The sequence below is a fragment of the Scyliorhinus torazame genome, chromosome 24 (genome assembly GCF_047496885.1).
Source record: "Scyliorhinus torazame isolate Kashiwa2021f chromosome 24, sScyTor2.1, whole genome shotgun sequence".
Lineage (NCBI taxonomy): Eukaryota > Metazoa > Chordata > Chondrichthyes > Carcharhiniformes > Scyliorhinidae > Scyliorhinus > Scyliorhinus torazame.
In genome coordinates this window covers 17,419,376-17,438,574 of record NC_092730.1, presented here as the reverse complement: position 1 = coordinate 17,438,574, position 19,199 = coordinate 17,419,376, and the positions used below count along the sequence as shown (strand labels likewise).

The 19,199-nt window shown below is 64.6% G+C and overlaps 1 long non-coding RNA gene across 1 annotated transcript in view; it reads left to right on the top strand.

Annotated features, from left to right (window-relative positions):
- The window catches only part of LOC140399944 (uncharacterized), a 220,487-nt gene that overhangs the window by 105,889 nt on the left and 95,399 nt on the right, over positions 1-19,199 (top strand). The gene's annotated exons all lie outside the window — the stretch shown is intronic.

Here is a 19,199-nt window from a genome sequence, read left to right as displayed (position 1 = left end):
TGTCAGAGGGTCAGTACTGAGGGAGTGCCGCACTGTCAGAGGGTCAGTACTGAGGGAGTGCCGCACTTGTCAGAGGGTCAGTACTGAGGGAGTGCTGCACTGTCAGAGGGTCAGTACTGAGGGGGTGCCGCACTGTCAGAGAGTCAGTACTGAGGGGGTGCCGCACTGTCAGAGAGTCAGTACTGAGGGAGTGCCGCACTGTCAGAGGGTCAGTACTGAGGGAGTGCCGCACTGTCAGAGGGTCATTGCAGAGGGTGTGCTGAACTGTCAGAGGGTCAGTACTGAGGGAGTGCTGCACTGTCAGAGGGTCAGTACTGAGGGAGTGCTGAACTGTCAGAGGGTCAGTACTGAGGAGTGCTGCACTGTCAAGAGGGTCAGTACTGAGGAGGTGCTGCACTGTCAGAGGGTCAGTACTGAGGGAGTGCTGCACTGTCAGAAGGTCAGTACTGAGGGAGCGCAGCGCTGTCAGGATTGGTATAGAGGGAGCACTGCGCTGTCTGAGGGCGGGTCCTCGGGGAGCACTGCGCTATCTGAGGGCGGGTTCTTGGGGAGTACTGCGCTATCTGAGGGCGAGTCCTCGGGGAGCACTGCGCTGTCTGAGGGCGATTCCTCGGGGAGCACTGCGCTGTCTGAGGACAGATTCTCGGGGAGTACTGCGCTATCTGAGGGCGATTCCTCGGGGAGCACTGCACTGTCTGAGGGCGATTCCTCAGGGAGCACTGCGCTGTCTGAGGGCGATTCCTCGGGGAGCACTGCGCTGTCTGATGGCGATTCCTCGGGGAGCACTGCGCTGTCTGAGGGCAGATTCTCGGGGAGCACTGCGTTGTCTGAGGGCGATTCCTCGGGGAGCACTGCGCTGTCTGAGGACAGATTCTCGGGGAGCACTGCGCTGTCTGAGGGCGATTCCTCGGGGAGCACTGCGCTGTCTGAGGGGGCAATCCTCGGGGAGCACTGCGTTGTCTGAGGGGGAGTCCTCGGGGAGCACTGCGCTGTCTGAGGGTGATTCCTCGGGGAGCACTGCGCTGTCTGATGGCGATTCTTCGGGGAGCACTGCGCTGTCTGAGGACAGATTCTCGGGGAGAACTGCGCTGTCTGAGGGGGAATCCTCGGGGAGCACTGCGCTGTCTAAGGGCGATTCCTCGGGGAGCACTGCGCTGTCTGAGGGCGATTCCTCGGGGAGCACTGCGCTGTCTGAGGGCGATTCCTCGGGGAGCACTGCGTTGTCTGAGGGCGATTCCTCGGGGAGCACTGCGCTGTCTGAGGGCGATTCCTCGGGGAGCACTGCGCTGTCTGATGGCGATTCCTCGGGGAGCACTGCGCTGTCTGAGGACAGATTCTCGGGGAGCACTGTGCTGTCTGAGGGCGATTCCTCGGGGAGCACTGCGCTGTCTGAGGGGGCAATCCTCGGGGAGCACTGCGTTGTCTGAGGGGGAGTCCTCGGGGAGCACTGCGCTGTCTGAGGGTGATTCCTCGGGGAGCACTGCGCTGTCTGATGGCGATTCTTCGGGGAGCACTGCGCTGTCTGAGGACAGATTCTCGGGGAGCACTGCGCTGTCTGAGGGGGAATCCTCGGGGAGCACTGCGCTGTCTGAGGGCGATTCCTCGGGGAGCACTGCGCTGTCTGAGGGCGATTCCTCGGGGAGCACTGCGCTGTCTGAGGGCGATTCCTCGGGGAGCACTGCGCTGTCTGATGGCGATTCCTCGGGGAGCACTGCGCTGTCTGAGGACAGATTCTCGGGGAGCACTGCGCTGTCTGAGGGGGAGTCCTCGGGGAGCACTGTGCTGTCTGAGGGCGATTCCTCGGGGAGCACTGTGCTGTCTGAGGGGGAGTCCTCGGGGAGCACTGTGCTGTCTGAGGGCGATTCCTCGGGGAGCACTGCGCTGTCTGAGGGCGATTGCTCGGGGAGCACTGCGCTGTCTGAGGGGGAGTCCTCGGGGAGCACTGCGCTGTCTGAGGGGGAATCCTCGGGGAGCACTGCGCTGTCTGAGGGGGAGTCCTCGGGGAGCACTGTGCTGTCTGAGGGCGATTCCTCGGGGAGCACTGTGCTGTCTGAGGGGGAGTCCTCGGGGAGCACTGTGCTGTCTGAGGGCGATTCCTCGGGGAGCACTGCGCTGTCTGAGGGCGATTGCTCGGGGAGCACTGCGCTGTCTGAGGGGGAGTCCTCGGGGAGCACTGCGCTGTCTGAGGGGGAATCCTCGGGGAGCACTGCGCTGTCTGAAGGGGAATCCTCGGGGAGCACTGCGCTGTCTGAGGGGGAATCCTCGGGGAGCACTGCGCTGTCTGAGGGGGAATCCTAGGGGAGCACTGCGCTGTCTGAGGGGGAATCCTCGGGGAGCACTGCGATGTCTGAGGGCGATTCCTCGGGGAGCACTGCGCTGTCTGAGGGGGAGTCCTAGGGGAGCACTGCGCTGTCTGAGGGCGATTCCTCGGGGAGCACTGCGCTGTCTGAGGGGGAATCCTCGGGGAGCACTGCGCTGTCTGAGGGGGGAGTCCTCGGGGAGCACTGCGCTGTCTGAGGGGGGAGTCCTCGGGGAGCACTGCGCTGTCTGAGGGGGGATTCCTCGGGGAGCACTGCGCTGTCTGATGGCGATTCTTCGGGGAGCACTGCGCTGTCTGAGGGGGAATCCTCGGGGAGCACTGCGCTGTCTGAGGGGGAGTCCTCGGGGAGCACTGCGCTGTCTGAGGGGGAGTCCTCGGGGAGCACTGCGCTGTCTGAGGGGGAATCCTCGGGGAGCACTGCGCTGTCTGAGGGCGATTCCTCGGGGAGCACTGCGCTGTCTGAGGGGGAATCCTCGGGGAGCACTGCGCTGTCTGAGGGGGAGTCCTCGGGGAGCACTGCGCTGTCTGAGGGGGAATCCTCGGGGAGCACTGCGATGTCTGAGGGGGGAGTCCTCTGGGAGCACTGCGCTGTCTGAGGGGGAGTCCTCGGGGAGCACTGCGCTGTCTGAGGGCGATTCCTCGGGGAGCACTGCGCTGTCTGAGGGGGAATCCTCGGGGAGCACTGCGCTGTCTGAGGGGGAGTCCTCGGGGAGCACTGCGCTGTCTGAGGGGGGAGTCCTCGGGGAGCACTGCGATGTCTGAGGGGGGAGTCCTCTGGGAGCACTGCGCTGTCTGAGGGGGAGTCCTCGGGGAGCACTGCGCTGTCTGAGGGCGATTCCTCGGGGAGCACTGCGCTGTCTGAGGGGGAGTCCTCGGGGAGCACTGCGCTGTCTGAGGGCGATTCCTAGGGGAGCACTGCGCTGTCTGAGGGGGAGTCCTCGGGGAGCACTGCGCTGTCTGAGGGGGGAGTCCTCGGGGAGCACTGCGATGTCTGAGGGGGGAGTCCTCTGGGAGCACTGCGCTGTCTGAGGGGGAGTCATCGGGGAGCACTGCGCTGTCTGAGGGGGAGTCCTCGGGGAGCACTGCGCTGTCTGAGGGGGAATCCTCGGGGAGCACTGCGCTGTCTGAGGGGGGAGTCCTCGGGGAGCACTGCGCTGTCTGAGGGGGAGTCCTCGGGGAGCACTGCGCTGTCTGAGGGGGAGTCCTCGGGGAGCACTGTGCTGTCTGAGGGCGATTCCTAGGGGAGCACTGCGCTGTCTGAGGGGGAATCCTCGGGGAGCACTGCGCTGTCTGAGGGGGAGTCCTCGGGGAGCACTGCGCTGTCTGAGGGGGAGTCCTCGGGGAGCACTGCGCTGTCTGAGGGGGAGTCCTCGGGGAGCACTGCGCTGTCTGAGGGGGAGTCCTCGGGGAGCACTGCGCTGTCTGAGGGGGAGTCCTCGGGGAGCACTGCGCTGTCTGAGGGGGAGTCCTCGGGGAGCACTGCGCTGTCTGAGGGCGATTCCTCGGGGAGCACTGCGCTGTCTGAGGGGGAGTCCTCGGGGAGCACTGCGCTGTCTGAGGGCGATTCCTCGGGGAGCACTGCGCTGTCTGAGGGCGATTCCTCGGGGAGCACTGCGCTGTCTGAGGGCGATTCCTCGGGGAGCACTGCGTTGTCTGAGGGCGATTCCTCGGGGAGCACTGCGCTGTCTGAGGGCGATTCCTCGGGGAGCACTGCGCTGTCTGATGGCGATTCCTCGGGGAGCACTGCGCTGTCTGAGGACAGATTCTCGGGGAGCACTGTGCTGTCTGAGGGCGATTCCTCGGGGAGCACTGCGCTGTCTGAGGGGGCAATCCTCGGGGAGCACTGCGTTGTCTGAGGGGGAGTCCTCGGGGAGCACTGCGCTGTCTGAGGGTGATTCCTCGGGGAGCACTGCGCTGTCTGATGGCGATTCTTCGGGGAGCACTGCGCTGTCTGAGGACAGATTCTCGGGGAGCACTGCGCTGTCTGAGGGGGAATCCTCGGGGAGCACTGCGCTGTCTGAGGGCGATTCCTCGGGGAGCACTGCGCTGTCTGAGGGCGATTCCTCGGGGAGCACTGCGCTGTCTGAGGGCGATTCCTCGGGGAGCACTGCGCTGTCTGATGGCGATTCCTCGGGGAGCACTGCGCTGTCTGAGGACAGATTCTCGGGGAGCACTGCGCTGTCTGAGGGGGAGTCCTCGGGGAGCACTGTGCTGTCTGAGGGCGATTCCTCGGGGAGCACTGTGCTGTCTGAGGGGGAGTCCTCGGGGAGCACTGTGCTGTCTGAGGGCGATTCCTCGGGGAGCACTGCGCTGTCTGAGGGCGATTGCTCGGGGAGCACTGCGCTGTCTGAGGGGGAGTCCTCGGGGAGCACTGCGCTGTCTGAGGGGGAATCCTCGGGGAGCACTGCGCTGTCTGAGGGGGAGTCCTCGGGGAGCACTGTGCTGTCTGAGGGCGATTCCTCGGGGAGCACTGTGCTGTCTGAGGGGGAGTCCTCGGGGAGCACTGTGCTGTCTGAGGGCGATTCCTCGGGGAGCACTGCGCTGTCTGAGGGCGATTGCTCGGGGAGCACTGCGCTGTCTGAGGGGGAGTCCTCGGGGAGCACTGCGCTGTCTGAGGGGGAATCCTCGGGGAGCACTGCGCTGTCTGAAGGGGAATCCTCGGGGAGCACTGCGCTGTCTGAGGGGGAATCCTCGGGGAGCACTGCGCTGTCTGAGGGGGAATCCTAGGGGAGCACTGCGCTGTCTGAGGGGGAATCCTCGGGGAGCACTGCGATGTCTGAGGGCGATTCCTCGGGGAGCACTGCGCTGTCTGAGGGGGAGTCCTAGGGGAGCACTGCGCTGTCTGAGGGCGATTCCTCTGGGAGCACTGCGCTGTCTGAGGGGGAATCCTCGGGGAGCACTGCGCTGTCTGAGGGGGGAGTCCTCGGGGAGCACTGCGCTGTCTGAGGGGGGAGTCCTCGGGGAGCACTGCGCTGTCTGAGGGGGGATTCCTCGGGGAGCACTGCGCTGTCTGATGGCGATTCTTCGGGGAGCACTGCGCTGTCTGAGGGGGAATCCTCGGGGAGCACTGCGCTGTCTGAGGGGGAGTCCTCGGGGAGCACTGCGCTGTCTGAGGGGGAGTCCTCGGGGAGCACTGCGCTGTCTGAGGGGGAATCCTCGGGGAGCACTGCGCTGTCTGAGGGCGATTCCTCGGGGAGCACTGCGCTGTCTGAGGGGGAATCCTCGGGGAGCACTGCGCTGTCTGAGGGGGAGTCCTCGGGGAGCACTGCGCTGTCTGAGGGGGAATCCTCGGGGAGCACTGCGATGTCTGAGGGGGGAGTCCTCTGGGAGCACTGCGCTGTCTGAGGGGGAATCCTCGGGGAGCACTGCGCTGTCTGAGGGGGAGTCCTCGGGGAGCACTGCGCTGTCTGAGGGGGGAGTCCTCGGGGAGCACTGCGATGTCTGAGGGGGGAGTCCTCTGGGAGCACTGCGCTGTCTGAGGGGGAGTCCTCGGGGAGCACTGCGCTGTCTGAGGGCGATTCCTCGGGGAGCACTGCGCTGTCTGAGGGGGAATCCTCGGGGAGCACTGCGCTGTCTGAGGGGGAGTCCTTGGGGAGCACTGCGCTGTCTGAGGGGGAGTCCTCGGGGAGCACTGCGCTGTCTGAGGGCGATTCCTAGGGGAGCACTGCGCTGTCTGAGGGGGAGTCCTCGGGGAGCACTGCGCTGTCTGAGGGGGGAGTCCTCGGGGAGCACTGCGATGTCTGAGGGGGGAGTCCTCTGGGAGCACTGCGCTGTCTGAGGGGGAGTCATCGGGGAGCACTGCGCTGTCTGAGGGGGAGTCCTCGGGGAGCACTGCGCTGTCTGAGGGGGAATCCTCGGGGAGCACTGCGCTGTCTGAGGGGGGAGTCCTCGGGGAGCACTGCGCTGTCTGAGGGGGAGTCCTCGGGGAGCACTGCGCTGTCTGAGGGGGAGTCCTCGGGGAGCACTGTGCTGTCTGAGGGCGATTCCTAGGGGAGCACTGCGCTGTCTGAGGGGGAATCCTCGGGGAGCACTGCGCTGTCTGAGGGGGAGTCCTCGGGGAGCACTGCGCTGTCTGAGGGGGAGTCCTCGGGGAGCACTGCGCTGTCTGAGGGGGAGTCCTCGGGGAGCACTGCGCTGTCTGAGGGGGAGTCCTCGGGGAGCACTGCGCTGTCTGAGGGGGAGTCCTCGGGGAGCACTGCGCTGTCTGAGGGGGAGTCCTCGGGGAGCACTGCGCTGTCTGAGGGCGATTCCTCGGGGAGCACTGCGCTGTCTGAGGGGGAGTCCTCGGGGAGCAGTGCGTTGTCTGAGGGGGAGTCCTCGGGGAGCACTGCGCTGTCTGAGGGCGATTCCTCGGGGAGCACTGCGCTGTCTGAGGGGGGAGTCCTCGGGGAGCACTGCGCTGTCTGAGGGCGATTCCTCGGGGAGCACTGCGCTGTCTGAGGGCGATTCCTTGGGGAGCACTGCGCTGTCTGAGGGCGATTCCTCGGGGAGCACTGCGCTGTCTGAGGGCGATTCCTCGGGAGCACTGCGCTGTCTGAGGGGGAATCCTCGGGGAGCACTGCGCTGTCTGAGGGGGAATCCTAGGGGAGCACTGTGCTGTCTGAGGGCGATTCCTCGGGGAGCACTGCGTTGTCTGAGGGGGAGTCCTCGGGGAGCACTGCGCTGTCTGAGGGCGATTCCTAGGGGAGCACTGCGCTGTCTGAGGGGGAATCCTCGGGGAGCACTGCGCTGTCTGAGGGGGGAGTCCTCGGGGAGCACTGCGCTGTCTGAGGGGGAGTCCTCGGGGAGCACTGCGCTGTCTGAGGACAGATTCTCGGGGAGCACTGCGCTGTCTGAGGGCGATTCCTCGGGGAGCACTGCGCTGTCTGAGGGGGAATCCTCGGGGAGCACTGCGCTGTCTGAGGGCGATTCCTCGGGGAGCACTGCGCTGTCTGAGGGCGATTCATAGGGGAGCACTGCGCTGTCTGAGGGGGAATCCTCGGGGAGCACTGCGCTGTCTGAGGGGGGAGTCCTCGGGGCGCACTGCGCTGTCTGAGGGGGAGTCCTCGGGGAGCACTGCGCTGTCTGAGGGGGAGTCCTCGGGGAGCACTGCGCTGTCTGAGGGCGATTCCTAGGGGAGCACTGCGCTGTCTGAGGGGGAGTCCTCGGGGAGCACTGCGCTGTCTGAGGGGGGAGTCCTCGGGGAGCACTGCGATGTCTGAGGGGGGAGTCCTCTGGGAGCACTGCGCTGTCTGAGGGGGAGTCATCGGGGAGCACTGCGCTGTCTGAGGGGGAGTCCTCGGGGAGCACTGCGCTGTCTGAGGGGGAATCCTCGGGGAGCACTGCGCTGTCTGAGGGGGGAGTCCTCGGGGAGCACTGCGCTGTCTGAGGGGGAGTCCTCGGGGAGCACTGCGCTGTCTGAGGGGGAGTCCTCGGGGAGCACTGTGCTGTCTGAGGGCGATTCCTAGGGGAGCACTGCGCTGTCTGAGGGGGAATCCTCGGGGAGCACTGCGCTGTCTGAGGGGGAGTCCTCGGGGAGCACTGCGCTGTCTGAGGGGGAGTCCTCGGGGAGCACTGCGCTGTCTGAGGGGGAGTCCTCGGGGAGCACTGCGCTGTCTGAGGGGGAGTCCTCGGGGAGCACTGCGCTGTCTGAGGGGGAGTCCTCGGGGAGCACTGCGCTGTCTGAGGGGGAGTCCTCGGGGAGCACTGCGCTGTCTGAGGGCGATTCCTCGGGGAGCACTGCGCTGTCTGAGGGGGAGTCCTCGGGGAGCAGTGCGTTGTCTGAGGGGGAGTCCTCGGGGAGCACTGCGCTGTCTGAGGGCGATTCCTCGGGGAGCACTGCGCTGTCTGAGGGGGGAGTCCTCGGGGAGCACTGCGCTGTCTGAGGGCGATTCCTCGGGGAGCACTGCGCTGTCTGAGGGCGATTCCTTGGGGAGCACTGCGCTGTCTGAGGGCGATTCCTCGGGGAGCACTGCGCTGTCTGAGGGCGATTCCTCGGGAGCACTGCGCTGTCTGAGGGGGAATCCTCGGGGAGCACTGCGTTGTCTGAGGGGGAGTCCTCGGGGAGCACTGCGCTGTCTGAGGGCGATTCCTAGGGGAGCACTGCGCTGTCTGAGGGGGAATCCTCGGGGAGCACTGCGCTGTCTGAGGGGGGAGTCCTCGGGGAGCACTGCGCTGTCTGAGGGGGAGTCCTCGGGGAGCACTGCGCTGTCTGAGGACAGATTCTCGGGGAGCACTGCGCTGTCTGAGGGCGATTCCTCGGGGAGCACTGCGCTGTCTGAGGGGGAATCCTCGGGGAGCACTGCGCTGTCTGAGGGCGATTCCTCGGGGAGCACTGCGCTGTCTGAGGGCGATTCATAGGGGAGCACTGCGCTGTCTGAGGGGGAATCCTCGGGGAGCACTGCGCTGTCTGAGGGGGGAGTCCTCGGGGCGCACTGCGCTGTCTGAGGGGGAGTCCTCGGGGAGCACTGCGCTGTCTGAGGGGGAGTCCTCGGGGAGCACTGCGCTGTCTGAGGGGGAGTCCTCGGGGAGCACTGCGCTGTCTGAGGACAGATTCTCGGGGAGCACTGCGCTGTCTGAGGGCGATTCCTCGGGGAGCACTGCGCTGTCTGAGGGCGATTCCTCGGGGAGCTCTGCGCTGTCTGAGGGGGAGTCCTCGGGGAGCACTGTGCTGTCTGAGGGAGATTCCTAGGGGAGCACTGCGCTGTCTGAGGGGGAATCCTCGGGGAGCACTGCGCTGTCTGAGGGGGGAGTCCTCGGGGAGCACTGCGCTGTCTGAGGGGGAGTCCTCGGGGAGCACTGCGCTGTCTGAGGGGGAGTCCTCGGGGAGCAATGCGCTGTCTGAGGGGGAGTCCTCGGGGATCACTGCGCTGTCTGAGGGGGAGTCCTCGGGGAGTACTGCGCTGTCTGAGGGGGAGTCCTCGGGGAGCACTGCGTTTTCTGAGGGCGATTCCTCGGGGAGCACTGTGCTGTCTGAGGGGGAGTCCTCGGGGAGCACTGCGCTGTCTGAGGGCGATTCCTCGGGAGCACTGCGTTGTCTGAGGGGGAGTCCTCCGGGAGCACTGCGTTGTCTGAGGGGGAGTCCTCGGGGAGCACTGCGCTGTCTGAGGGCGATTCCTCGGGGAGCACTGCGCTGTCTGAGGGGGAGTCCTCGGGGAGCACTGCGCTGTCTGAGGGCGATTCCTCGGGGAGCACTGCGCTGTCTGAGGGGGAGTCCTCGGGGAGCACTGCGCTGTCTGAGGGGGAATCCTAGGGGAGCACTGCGCTGTCTGAGGGCGATTCCTCGGGGAGCACTGCGCTGTCTGAGGGCGATTCCTCGGGGAGCACTGCGCTGTCTGAGGGGGAATCCTCGGGGAGCACTGCGCTGTCTGAGGGCGATTCCTCGGGGAGCAATGCGCTGTCTGAGGGGGAGTCCTCGGGGAGCACTGCGCTGTCTGAGGGCGATTCCTCGGGGAGCAATGCGCTGTCTGAGGGGGAATCCTAGGGGAGCACTGCGCTGTCTGAGGGCGATTCCTCGGGGAGCAATGCGCTGTCTGAGGGGGGAGTCCTCGGGGAGCACTGCGCTGTCTGAGGGGGATCCCTCGGGGAGCACTGCGCTGTCTGAGGGGGGAGTCCTCGGGGAGCACTGTGCTGTCTGAGGGGGAGTCCTCGGGGAGCACTGCGCTGTCTGAGGGCGATTCCTAGGGGAGCACTGCGCTGTCTGAGGGGGATCCCTCGGGGAGCACTGCGCTGTCTGAGGGGGGAGTCCTCGGGGAGCACTGCGGTGTCTTAGGGCGATTCCTTGGGGAGCACTGCGCTGTCTGAGGGGGGACTCCTCGGGGAGCACTGCGCTGTCTGAGGGGGAATCCTCGGGGACCACTGCGCTGTCTGAGGGCGATTCCTCGGGGAGCATTGCGCTGTCTGAAGGGGAATCCTCGGGGAGCACTGCGCTGTCTGAGGGCGAATCCTCGGGGAGCACTGCGCTGTCTGAGGGGGAGTCCTCGGGGATCACTGCGCTGTCTGAGGGGGAATCCTCGGGGAGCACTGCGCTGTCTGAAGGGGAATCCTCGGGGAGCACTGCGCTGTCTGAGGGGGAGTCCTCGGGGAGCACTGCGCTGTCTGAGGGGGAATCCTCGGGGAGCACTGCGCTGTCTGAGGGGGAGTCCTCAGGGAGCACTGCGCTGTCTGAGGGGGAGTCCTCGGGGAGCACTGCGTTGTCTGAGGGCGATTCCTAGGGGAGCACTGCGCTGTCTGAGGGCGATTCCTCGGGGAGCACTGCGCTGTCTGAGGGGGGAGTCCTCGGGGAGCACTGCGCTGTCTGAGGGGGGAGTCCTCGGGGAGCACTGCGCTGTCTGAGGGCGATTCCTCGGGGAGCACTGCGGTGTCTTAGGGCGATTCCTCGGGGAGCACTGCGCTGTCTGAGGGGGGAGTCCTCGGGGAGCACTGCGCTGTCTGATGGCGATTCCTCGGGGAGCACTGCGCTGTCTGAGGACAGATTCTCGGGGAGCACTGCGTTGTCTGAGGGCGATTCCTCGGGGAGCAGTGCGCTGTCTGAGGGGGAGTCCTCGGGGAGCACTGCGCTGTCTGAGGGGGAGTCCTCGGGGAGCACTGCGCTGTCTGAGGGCGATTCCTCGGGGAGCACTGCGTTGTCTGAGGGCGATTCCTCGGGGAGCACTGCGCTGTCTGAGGGGGAGTCCTCGGGGAGCACTGCGCTGTCTATGAGGGGGAATCCTCGGGGAGCACTGCGCTGTCTGAGGGGGAATCCTCGGGGAGCACTGCGCTGTCTGAGGGCGATTCCTCGGGGAGTATTGCGCTGTCTGAAGGGGAATCCTCGGGGAGCACTGCGCTGTCTGAGGGGGAATCCTCGGGGAGCACTGCGCTGTCTATGAGGGGGAATCCTCGGGGAGCACTGCGCTGTCTGAGGGGGAATCCTCGGGGAGCACTGTGCTGTCTGAGGGGGGAGTCCTCTGGGAGCACTGCGCTGTTTGAGGGCGATTCCTCGGGGAGCACTGCGTTGTCTGAGGGCGATTCCTCGGGGAGCACTGCGCTGTCTGAGGGGGAGTCCTCGGGGAGCACTGCGCTGTCTATGAGGGGGAATCCTCTGGGAGCACTGCGCTGTCTGAGGGGGAATCCTCGGGGAGCACTGCGCTGTCTGAGGGCGATTCCTCGGGGAGTATTGCGCTGTCTGAAGGGGAATCCTCGGGGAGCACTGCGCTGTCTGAGGGGGAATCCTCGGGGAGCACTGCGCTGTCTGAGGGGGATTCCTCGGGGAGCACTGCGCTGTCTATGAGGGGGAATCCTCGGGGAGCACTGCGCTGTCTGAGGGGGAATCCTCGGGGAGCACTGCGCTGTCTGAGGGGGAGTCCTCGGGGAGCACTGCGATGTCTGAGGGGGAATCCTCGGGGAGCACTGCGCTGTCTGAGGGGGAGTCCTTGGGGAGCACTGCGCTGTCTGAGGGGGAGTCCTCGGGGAGCACTGCGCTGTCTGAGGGCGATTCCTCGGGGAGCACTGCGCTGTCTGAGGGGGCAATCCTCGGGGAGCACTGCGCTGTCTGAGGGCGATTCCTCGGGGAGCACTGCGCTGTCTGAGGGGGAGTCCTCGTGGAGCACTGCGCTGTCTGAGGGCAAGTCCTCGGGGAGCACTGCGCTGTCTGAGGGCGATTCCTCGGGAGCACTGCGTTGTCTGAGGGGGAGTCCTTGGGGAGCACTGCGTTGTCTGAGGGGGAGTCCTCGGGGATCACTGCGCTGTCTGAGGGGGAGTCCTCGGGGAGCACTGCGCTGTCTGAGGGGGAGTCCTTGGGGAGCACTGCGCTGTCTGAGGGCGATTCCTCGGGGAGCACTGCGCTGTCTGAGGGCGATTCCTCGGGGAGCACTGCGCTGTCTGAGGGGGCAATCCTCGTGGAGCACTGCGCTGTCTGAGGGGGAGTCCTCTGGGAGCACTGCGCTGTCTGAGGGCGATTCCTCGGGGAGCACTGTGCTGTCTGAGGGGGAGTCCTCTGGGAGCACTGCGCTGTCTGAGGGCGATTCCTCGGGGAGCACTGTGCTGTCTGAGGGGGAGTCCTCGGGGAGCACTGCGCTGTCTGAGGGCGATTCCTAGGGGAGCACTGCGCTGTCTGAGGGGGAGTCCTCGGGGAGCACTGCGCTGTCTGAGGGGGATCCCTCGGGGAGCACTGCGCTGTCTGAGGGGGAGTCCTCGGGGAGCACTGTGCTGTCTGAGGGCGATTCCTAGGGGAGCACTGTGCTGTCTGAGGGGGGAGTCCTCGGGGAGCACTGCGCTGTCTGAGGGCGATTCCTAGGGGAGCACTGCGCTGTCTGAGGGGAATCCTCGGGGAGCACTGTGCTGTCTGAGGGGGAGTCCTCGAGGAGCACTGCGCTGTCTGAGGGCGATTCCTAGGGGAGCACTGCGCTGTCTGAGGGGGGAGTCCTCGGGGAGCACTGCGCTGTCTGAGGGCGATTCCTCGGGGAGCACTGTGCTGTCTGAGGGGGTAGTCCTCGGGGAGCACTGTGCTGTCTGAGGGGGAATCCTCGGGGAGCAGTGCGCTGTCTGAGGGGGGAGTCCTCGGGGAGCACTGCGCTGTCTGAGGGGGAGTCCTCGGGAGCACTGCGCTGTCTGAGGGCGATTCCTCGGGGAGCACTGCGCTGTCTGAGGGCGATTCCTCGGGGAGCATTGCGCTGTCTGAAGGGGATTCCTCGGGGAGCACTGCGCTGTCTGAGGGGGAGTCCTCGGGGAGCACTGCGCTGTCTATGAGGGGGAATCCTCGGGGAGCACTGCGCTGTCTGAGGGGGAATCCTCGGGGAGCACTGCGCTGTCTGAGGGGGAGTCCTCGGGGAGCACTGCGCTGTCTATGAGGGGGAATCCTCGGGGAGCACTGCGCTGTCTGAGGGGGAGTCCTCGGGGAGCACTGCGCTGTCTGAGGGGGAGTCCTCGGGGAGCACTGCGCTGTCTGAGGGGGGAGTCCTCGGGGAGCACTGCGCTGTCTGAGGGGGAGTCCTCGGGCAGCACTGCGCTGTCTGAGGGGGAGTCCTCGGGGAGCACTGCGCTGTCTGAAGGGGAATCCTCGGGGAGCACTGCGCTGTCTGAGGGCGATTCCTAGGGGAGCACTGCGCTGTCTGAGGGCGATTCCTCGGGGAGCACTGCGCTGTCTGAGGGGGAGTCCTTGGGGAGCACTGCGCTGTCTGAGGGGGAGTCCTCGGGGAGCACTGCGCTGTCTGAGGGGGCAATCCTCGGGGAGCACTGCGCTGTCTGAGGGGGAATCCTCGGGTAGCACTGCGCTGTCTGAGGGGTAGTCCTCGGGGAGCACTGCGCTGTCTGAGGGGGGAGCCCTCGGGGAGCACTGCGCTGTCTGAGGGGGATCCCTCGGGGAGCACTACGCTGTCTGAGGACAGATTCTCGGGGAGCACTGCGCTGTCTGAGGGGGGAGTCCTCGGGGAGCACTGCGGTGTCTTAGGGCGATTCCTCGGGGAGCACTGCGCTGTCTGAGGGGGAGTCCTCGGGGAGCAATGCGCTGTCTGAGGGGGAGTCCTCGGGGAGCACTGCGCTGTCTGAGGGGGAGTCCTCGGGAGCACTGCGCTGTCTGAGGGCGATTCCTCGGGGAGCAATGCGCTGTCTGAGGGGGAGTCCTCGGGGAGCACTGCGCTGTCTGAGGGGGAGTCCTCGGGGAGCACTGCGCTGTCTGAGGGGGAGTCCTCGGGGAGCACTGCGCTGTCTGAGGGCGATTCCTCGGGAGCACTGCGTTGTCTGAGGGGGAGTCCTTGGGAGCACTGCGTTGTCTGAGGGGGAGTCCTCGGGGATCACTGCGCTGTCTGAGGGGGAGTCCTCGGGGAGCACTGCGCTGTCTGAGGGGGAGTCCTCGGGGAGCACTGCGCTGTCTGAGGGCGATTCCTCGGGGAGCACTGCGCTGTCTGAGGGCGATTCCTCGGGGAGCACTGCGCTGTCTGAGGGCGATTCCTCGGGGAGCACTGCGCTGTCTGAGGGCGATTCCTAGGGGAGCACTGTGCTGTCTGAGGGGGGAGTCCTCTGGGAGCACTGCGCTGTCTGAGGGCGATTCCTAGGGGAGCACTGCGCTGTCTGAGGGGGAGTCCTCGGGGAGCACTGCGCTGTCTGAGGGGGATCCCTCGGGGAGCACTGCGCTGTCTGAGGGGGAGTCCTCGGGGAGCACTGTGCTGTCTGAGGGCGATTCCTAGGGGAGCACTGTGCTGTCTGAGGGGGGAGTCCTCGGGGAGCACTGCGCTGTCTGAGGGCGATTCCTAGGGGAGCACTGCGCTGTCTGAGGGGAATCCTCGGGGAGCACTGTGCTGTCTGAGGGGGAGTCCTCGGGGAGCACTGCGCTGTCTGAGGGCGATTCCTAGGGGAGCACTGCGCTGTCTGAGGGGGGAGTCCTCGGGGAGCACTGCGCTGTCTGAGGGCGATTCCTCGGGAGCACTGTGCTGTCTGAGGGGGGAGTCCTCGGGGAGCACTGTGCTGTCTGAGGGGGAATCCTCGGGGAGCAGTGCGCTGTCTGAAGGGGATTCCTCGGGGAGCACTGCGCTGTCTGAGGGGGAGTCCTCGGGGAGCACTGCGCTGTCTATGAGGGGGAATCCTCGGGGAGCACTGCGCTGTCTGAGGGGGAATCCTCGGGGAGCACTGCGCTGTCTGAGGGGGAGTCCTCGGGGAGCACTGCGCTGTCTATGAGGGGGAATCCTCGGGGAGCACTGCGCTGTCTGAGGGGGAGTCCTCGGGGAGCACTGCGCTGTCTGAGGGGGAGTCCTCGGGGAGCACTGCGCTGTCTGAGGGGGGAGTCCTCGGGGAGCACTGCGCTGTCTGAGGGGGAGTCCTCGGGGAGCACTGCGCTGTCTGAGGGGGAGTCCTCGGGGAGCACTGCGCTGTCTGAAGGGGAATCCTCGGGGAGCACTGCGCTGTCTGAGGGCGATTCCTAGGGGAGCACTGCGCTGTCTGAGGGCGATTCCTCGGGGAGCACTGCGCTGTCTGAGGGGGAGTCCTTGGGGAGCACTGCGCTGTCTGAGGGGGAGTCCTCGGGGAGCACTGCGCTGTCTGAGGGGGCAATCCTCGGGGAGCACTGCGCTGTCTGAGGGGGAATCCTCGGGGAGCACTGCGCTGTCTGAGGGGGAGTCCTCGGGGAGCACTGCGCTGTCTGAGGGGGGAGCCCTCGGGGAGCACTGCGCTGTCTGAGGGGGATCCCTCGGGGAGCACTGCGCTGTCTGAGGACAGATTCTCGGGGAGCACTGCGCTGTCTGAGGGGGGAGTCCTCGGGGAGCACTGCGGTGTCTTAGGGCGATTCCTCGGGGAGCACTGCGCTGTCTGAGGGGGAGTCCTCGGGGAGCAATGCGCTGTCTGAGGGGGAGTCCTCGGGGAGCACTGCGCTGTCTGAGGGGGAGTCCTCGGGGAGCACTGCGCTGTCTGAGGGCGATTCCTCGGGGAGCAATGCGCTGTCTGAGGGGGAGTCCTCGGGGAGCACTGCGCTGTCTGAGGGGGTGTCCTCGGGGAGCACTGCGCTGTCTGAGGGGGAGTCCTCGGGGAGCACTGCGCTGTCTGAGGGGGATTCCTCGGGGAGCACTGCGCTGTCTGAGGGCGATTCCTCGGGGAGCACTGCGCTGTCTGAGGGCGATTCCTCGGGGAGCACTGCGCTGTCTATGAGGGGGAATCCTCGGGGAGCACTGCGCTGTCTGAGGGGGAGTCCTCGGGGAGCACTGCGCTGTCTGAGGGGGAATCCTCGGGGAGCACTGCGCTGTCTGAGGGGGAGTCCTCGGGGAGCACTGCGCTGTCTGAGGGGGGAGTCCTCGGGGAGCACTGCGCTGTCTGAGGGGGAGTCCTTGGGGAGCACTGCGTTGTCTGAGGGGGAGTCCTTGGGAGCAGTGCGCTGTCTGAGGGGGAGTCCTCGGGGAGCACTGCGTTGTCTGAGGGGGAGTCCTCGGGGAGCACTGCGCTGTCTATGAGGGGGAATCCTCGGGGAGCACTGCGCTGTCTGAGGGGGAGTCCTTGGGGAGCAGTGCGTTGTCTGAGGGGGAGTCCTCGGGGAGCACTGCGCTGTCTGAGGGGGAGTCCTCGGGGAGCACTGCGTTGTCTGAGGGGGAGTCCTCGGGGAGCACTGCGCTGTCTATGAGGGGGAATCCTCGGGGAGCACTGCGCTGTCTGAGGGGGAGTCCTTGGGGAGCACTGCGTTGTCTGAGGGGGAGTCCTTGGGGAGCACTGCGTTGTCTGAGGGGGAGTCCTCGGGGAGCACTGCGCTGTCTGAGGGGGAGTCCTCAGGGAGCACTGCGCTGTCTATGAGGGGGAATCCTCGGGGGGCACTGCGCTGTCTGAGGGGGAGTCCTCGGGGAGCACTGCGCTGTCTGAGGGGGAGTCCTCGGGGAGCACTGCGCTGTCTGAGGGGGGAGTCCTCGGGGAGCACTGCGTTGTCTGAGGGCGATTCCTCGGGGAGCACTGTGCTGTCTGAGGGGGAGTCCTCGGGGATCACTGCGCTGTCTGAGGGGGAGTCCTCGGGGATCACTGCGCTGTCTGAGGGGGAGTCCTCGGGGAGCAGTGCGCTGTCTGAGGTGCTGTTTCTTGGATGAGGTATGGAACCGTGGACCTCCTCTGCCCACTCTGGAGCCTGTAAAAGAGCTCCCGACTTTTACCAGACGAAGACCTGGAGAGTGTGTGTGCCCCCCGAGTCCTGAGCTAACGATTATCCCTCAACCAACATCACCACAGCGGATGACCTGGGCCGTTATCACGGGACTGCCTGTTGGGATCTTGCTGTGCGCAGTATGGCTATTACACTTCCTACGTCACAACAGTGAGTGCACTTCAGCGGGTTCGAAGCTCTTCGAGACTTTCGGAGGCGATAAAAGGTGCTATGAAAATGCAGTCCCTTCACTTCCCGAACTTCGGTTGGGTTCAGTCTGAGGGAGGTTGGAAGCAATAATTGAAACCGTGTCCCCCCCGGGCACCTGGGTGGTGATGCCTGGTTGGAAGTGGGGGGGGGCGGGGGGGCGGGGGGGCGGGGGGGGGGGGGGGGTGGTGCTGACAGTGGCAGTAGCCACCTAAATTGGCCAACTCTCGATTTAAAATGGCGAACAGCAAAGGCTGAAGGGAAATTCAGCCAACAAGACAGAAACCAGCAGGTGCAGGTTTGCTGTGTATTAAAACTCTACAAAAGCCCAGACAGCATCGATACCAGCGACCATCAGCATAACAATGTAGCAGCCATCTGCATACTGATGAGCAATCCCTGGGAACAATAGCAACATTTGGGACACTCAAAACTAAGCCAGACTCCCCGGCGCCAGCAGGAGCCAACACAAAAGAGGTTAACGAACACCTCAAGACCGCCCATCGATCAGGGAACCGCTCCAGTATTGGAGAAATCGAACCAAGCGATTGGAACAAAGTCCCATCACCTAGAACCAGGTACAGGGTCCGCCCCGAAAGGCGGGAACCCCCTGGGGACTATAAGAGTTAAGCCCCAAGTTCAAATCGCTCTCTTCATCTCTTCGTCCTGCCCGGGTCACCCAGCAACGCGAACCAAACTTGACCGTGACCGGTGCAGTGACAGCCGAAAGAAGTAAGTCTCAAGTCCACGCTCGCTACGAGATAGGCGCTCCTAGCTACCAATCCGTACCAACTTCGAATCCCGCAGACTCAGAACCCGAACAAAAGACCATTTGTTCCCCTGACCTGTTGGGCCAGTCCGAAGTTAAGTATAGGCCTGTTAGTTATAGAAGTAGCTTAGACGTAGAATTTGTGCATGAGTAGCGATTACTGTGTATAATAAATGGGCTTTGATTTGAATCTTACTAATCGGTGTATTGATCATTACTTGGACTTGAACATCGTGGTGGTATCATAAAGATACCTGGCGACTCGAGAGCAAAGGTAATAAAACAGAGCAATTGAACCAACCGGAAAGTTAGCAACACCAGGACTGGAGGCGCGCGAGAGGAGGTTACCGAGATGGGGGGGGGGGGGGGTGGGGCACAGAAATGTTATACGCACGAGGATGGGGAATCACGTGTTCCCGAGCTCTCTGCACCCGGCCGGCCCTGCGCATTCCATTTCAGACACCAGAGCGCGCGGTGGTCACTGGACTACCAGTTCAGAGGCCTAGACTCCTGCTGTGAGCACACGGATTCAGAACCTGCCACAGCCACTGGCGGAATCAAAATTGAATGGGTAGATCGGTCATAAAAAGCTCGGGGGTGCAGAATTTGAAGATCGTGGGGGGGAAAAAAGAAGTGCTGCCGAAGTTTTTCACCCGGCACTCATCAGAACCGACCCAAGAACGGCAAATTTCAAACAATCAACAACTTACACTGGATCGGATTGGATTGGTTTATTGTCACTTGTACCCAGGTACAGTGAAAAGTATTGTTCTGCGTGCAGCTCAGACAGATCATTCCGTGCGTGAAAAGAAAATATATAACCGGGCAAACGTAAAATACAGACGGCAGGGCTTGCTTGACTCTGATTGGCCGGGGCGTTGCCACAGAGGAAGCAATGGTGGAAACACTGCGAGGCAGGTCTCCCCTTCCCTAATAGGAGTTTTAAAATTAATTGCGGATTGTTATTGAATTCCAATTTTGCCATCTGCGGTGGTGGGATTCGAACCGGGGTTCTCAGAGCCGTTACGCTGGGTCTCTGGATTGCTAGTCCAGTGACGATCCCACTAAACCATCACCTCCCCTTTATGGTGCCGGAGGACATTTTTTGTTGTCATGTGGGGTGTCTGGTTGTGCGCCATCTCTTCGACATTTGGCGCGTTGTCACTGCTCTCCAGAGAATAGAATGTACTTAAACATAGAATCCCCACAAGGAGGCTGTTCGGCCCATCGAGTCTGCACCAACCCTCTGAAAGAGCACCACACCTCGGCCTCGCCCCCCGCCCTAACCCCACCCAACCTGCACATCTTTGGACACTTGAGGGACAATTTAGCACGACCAATCC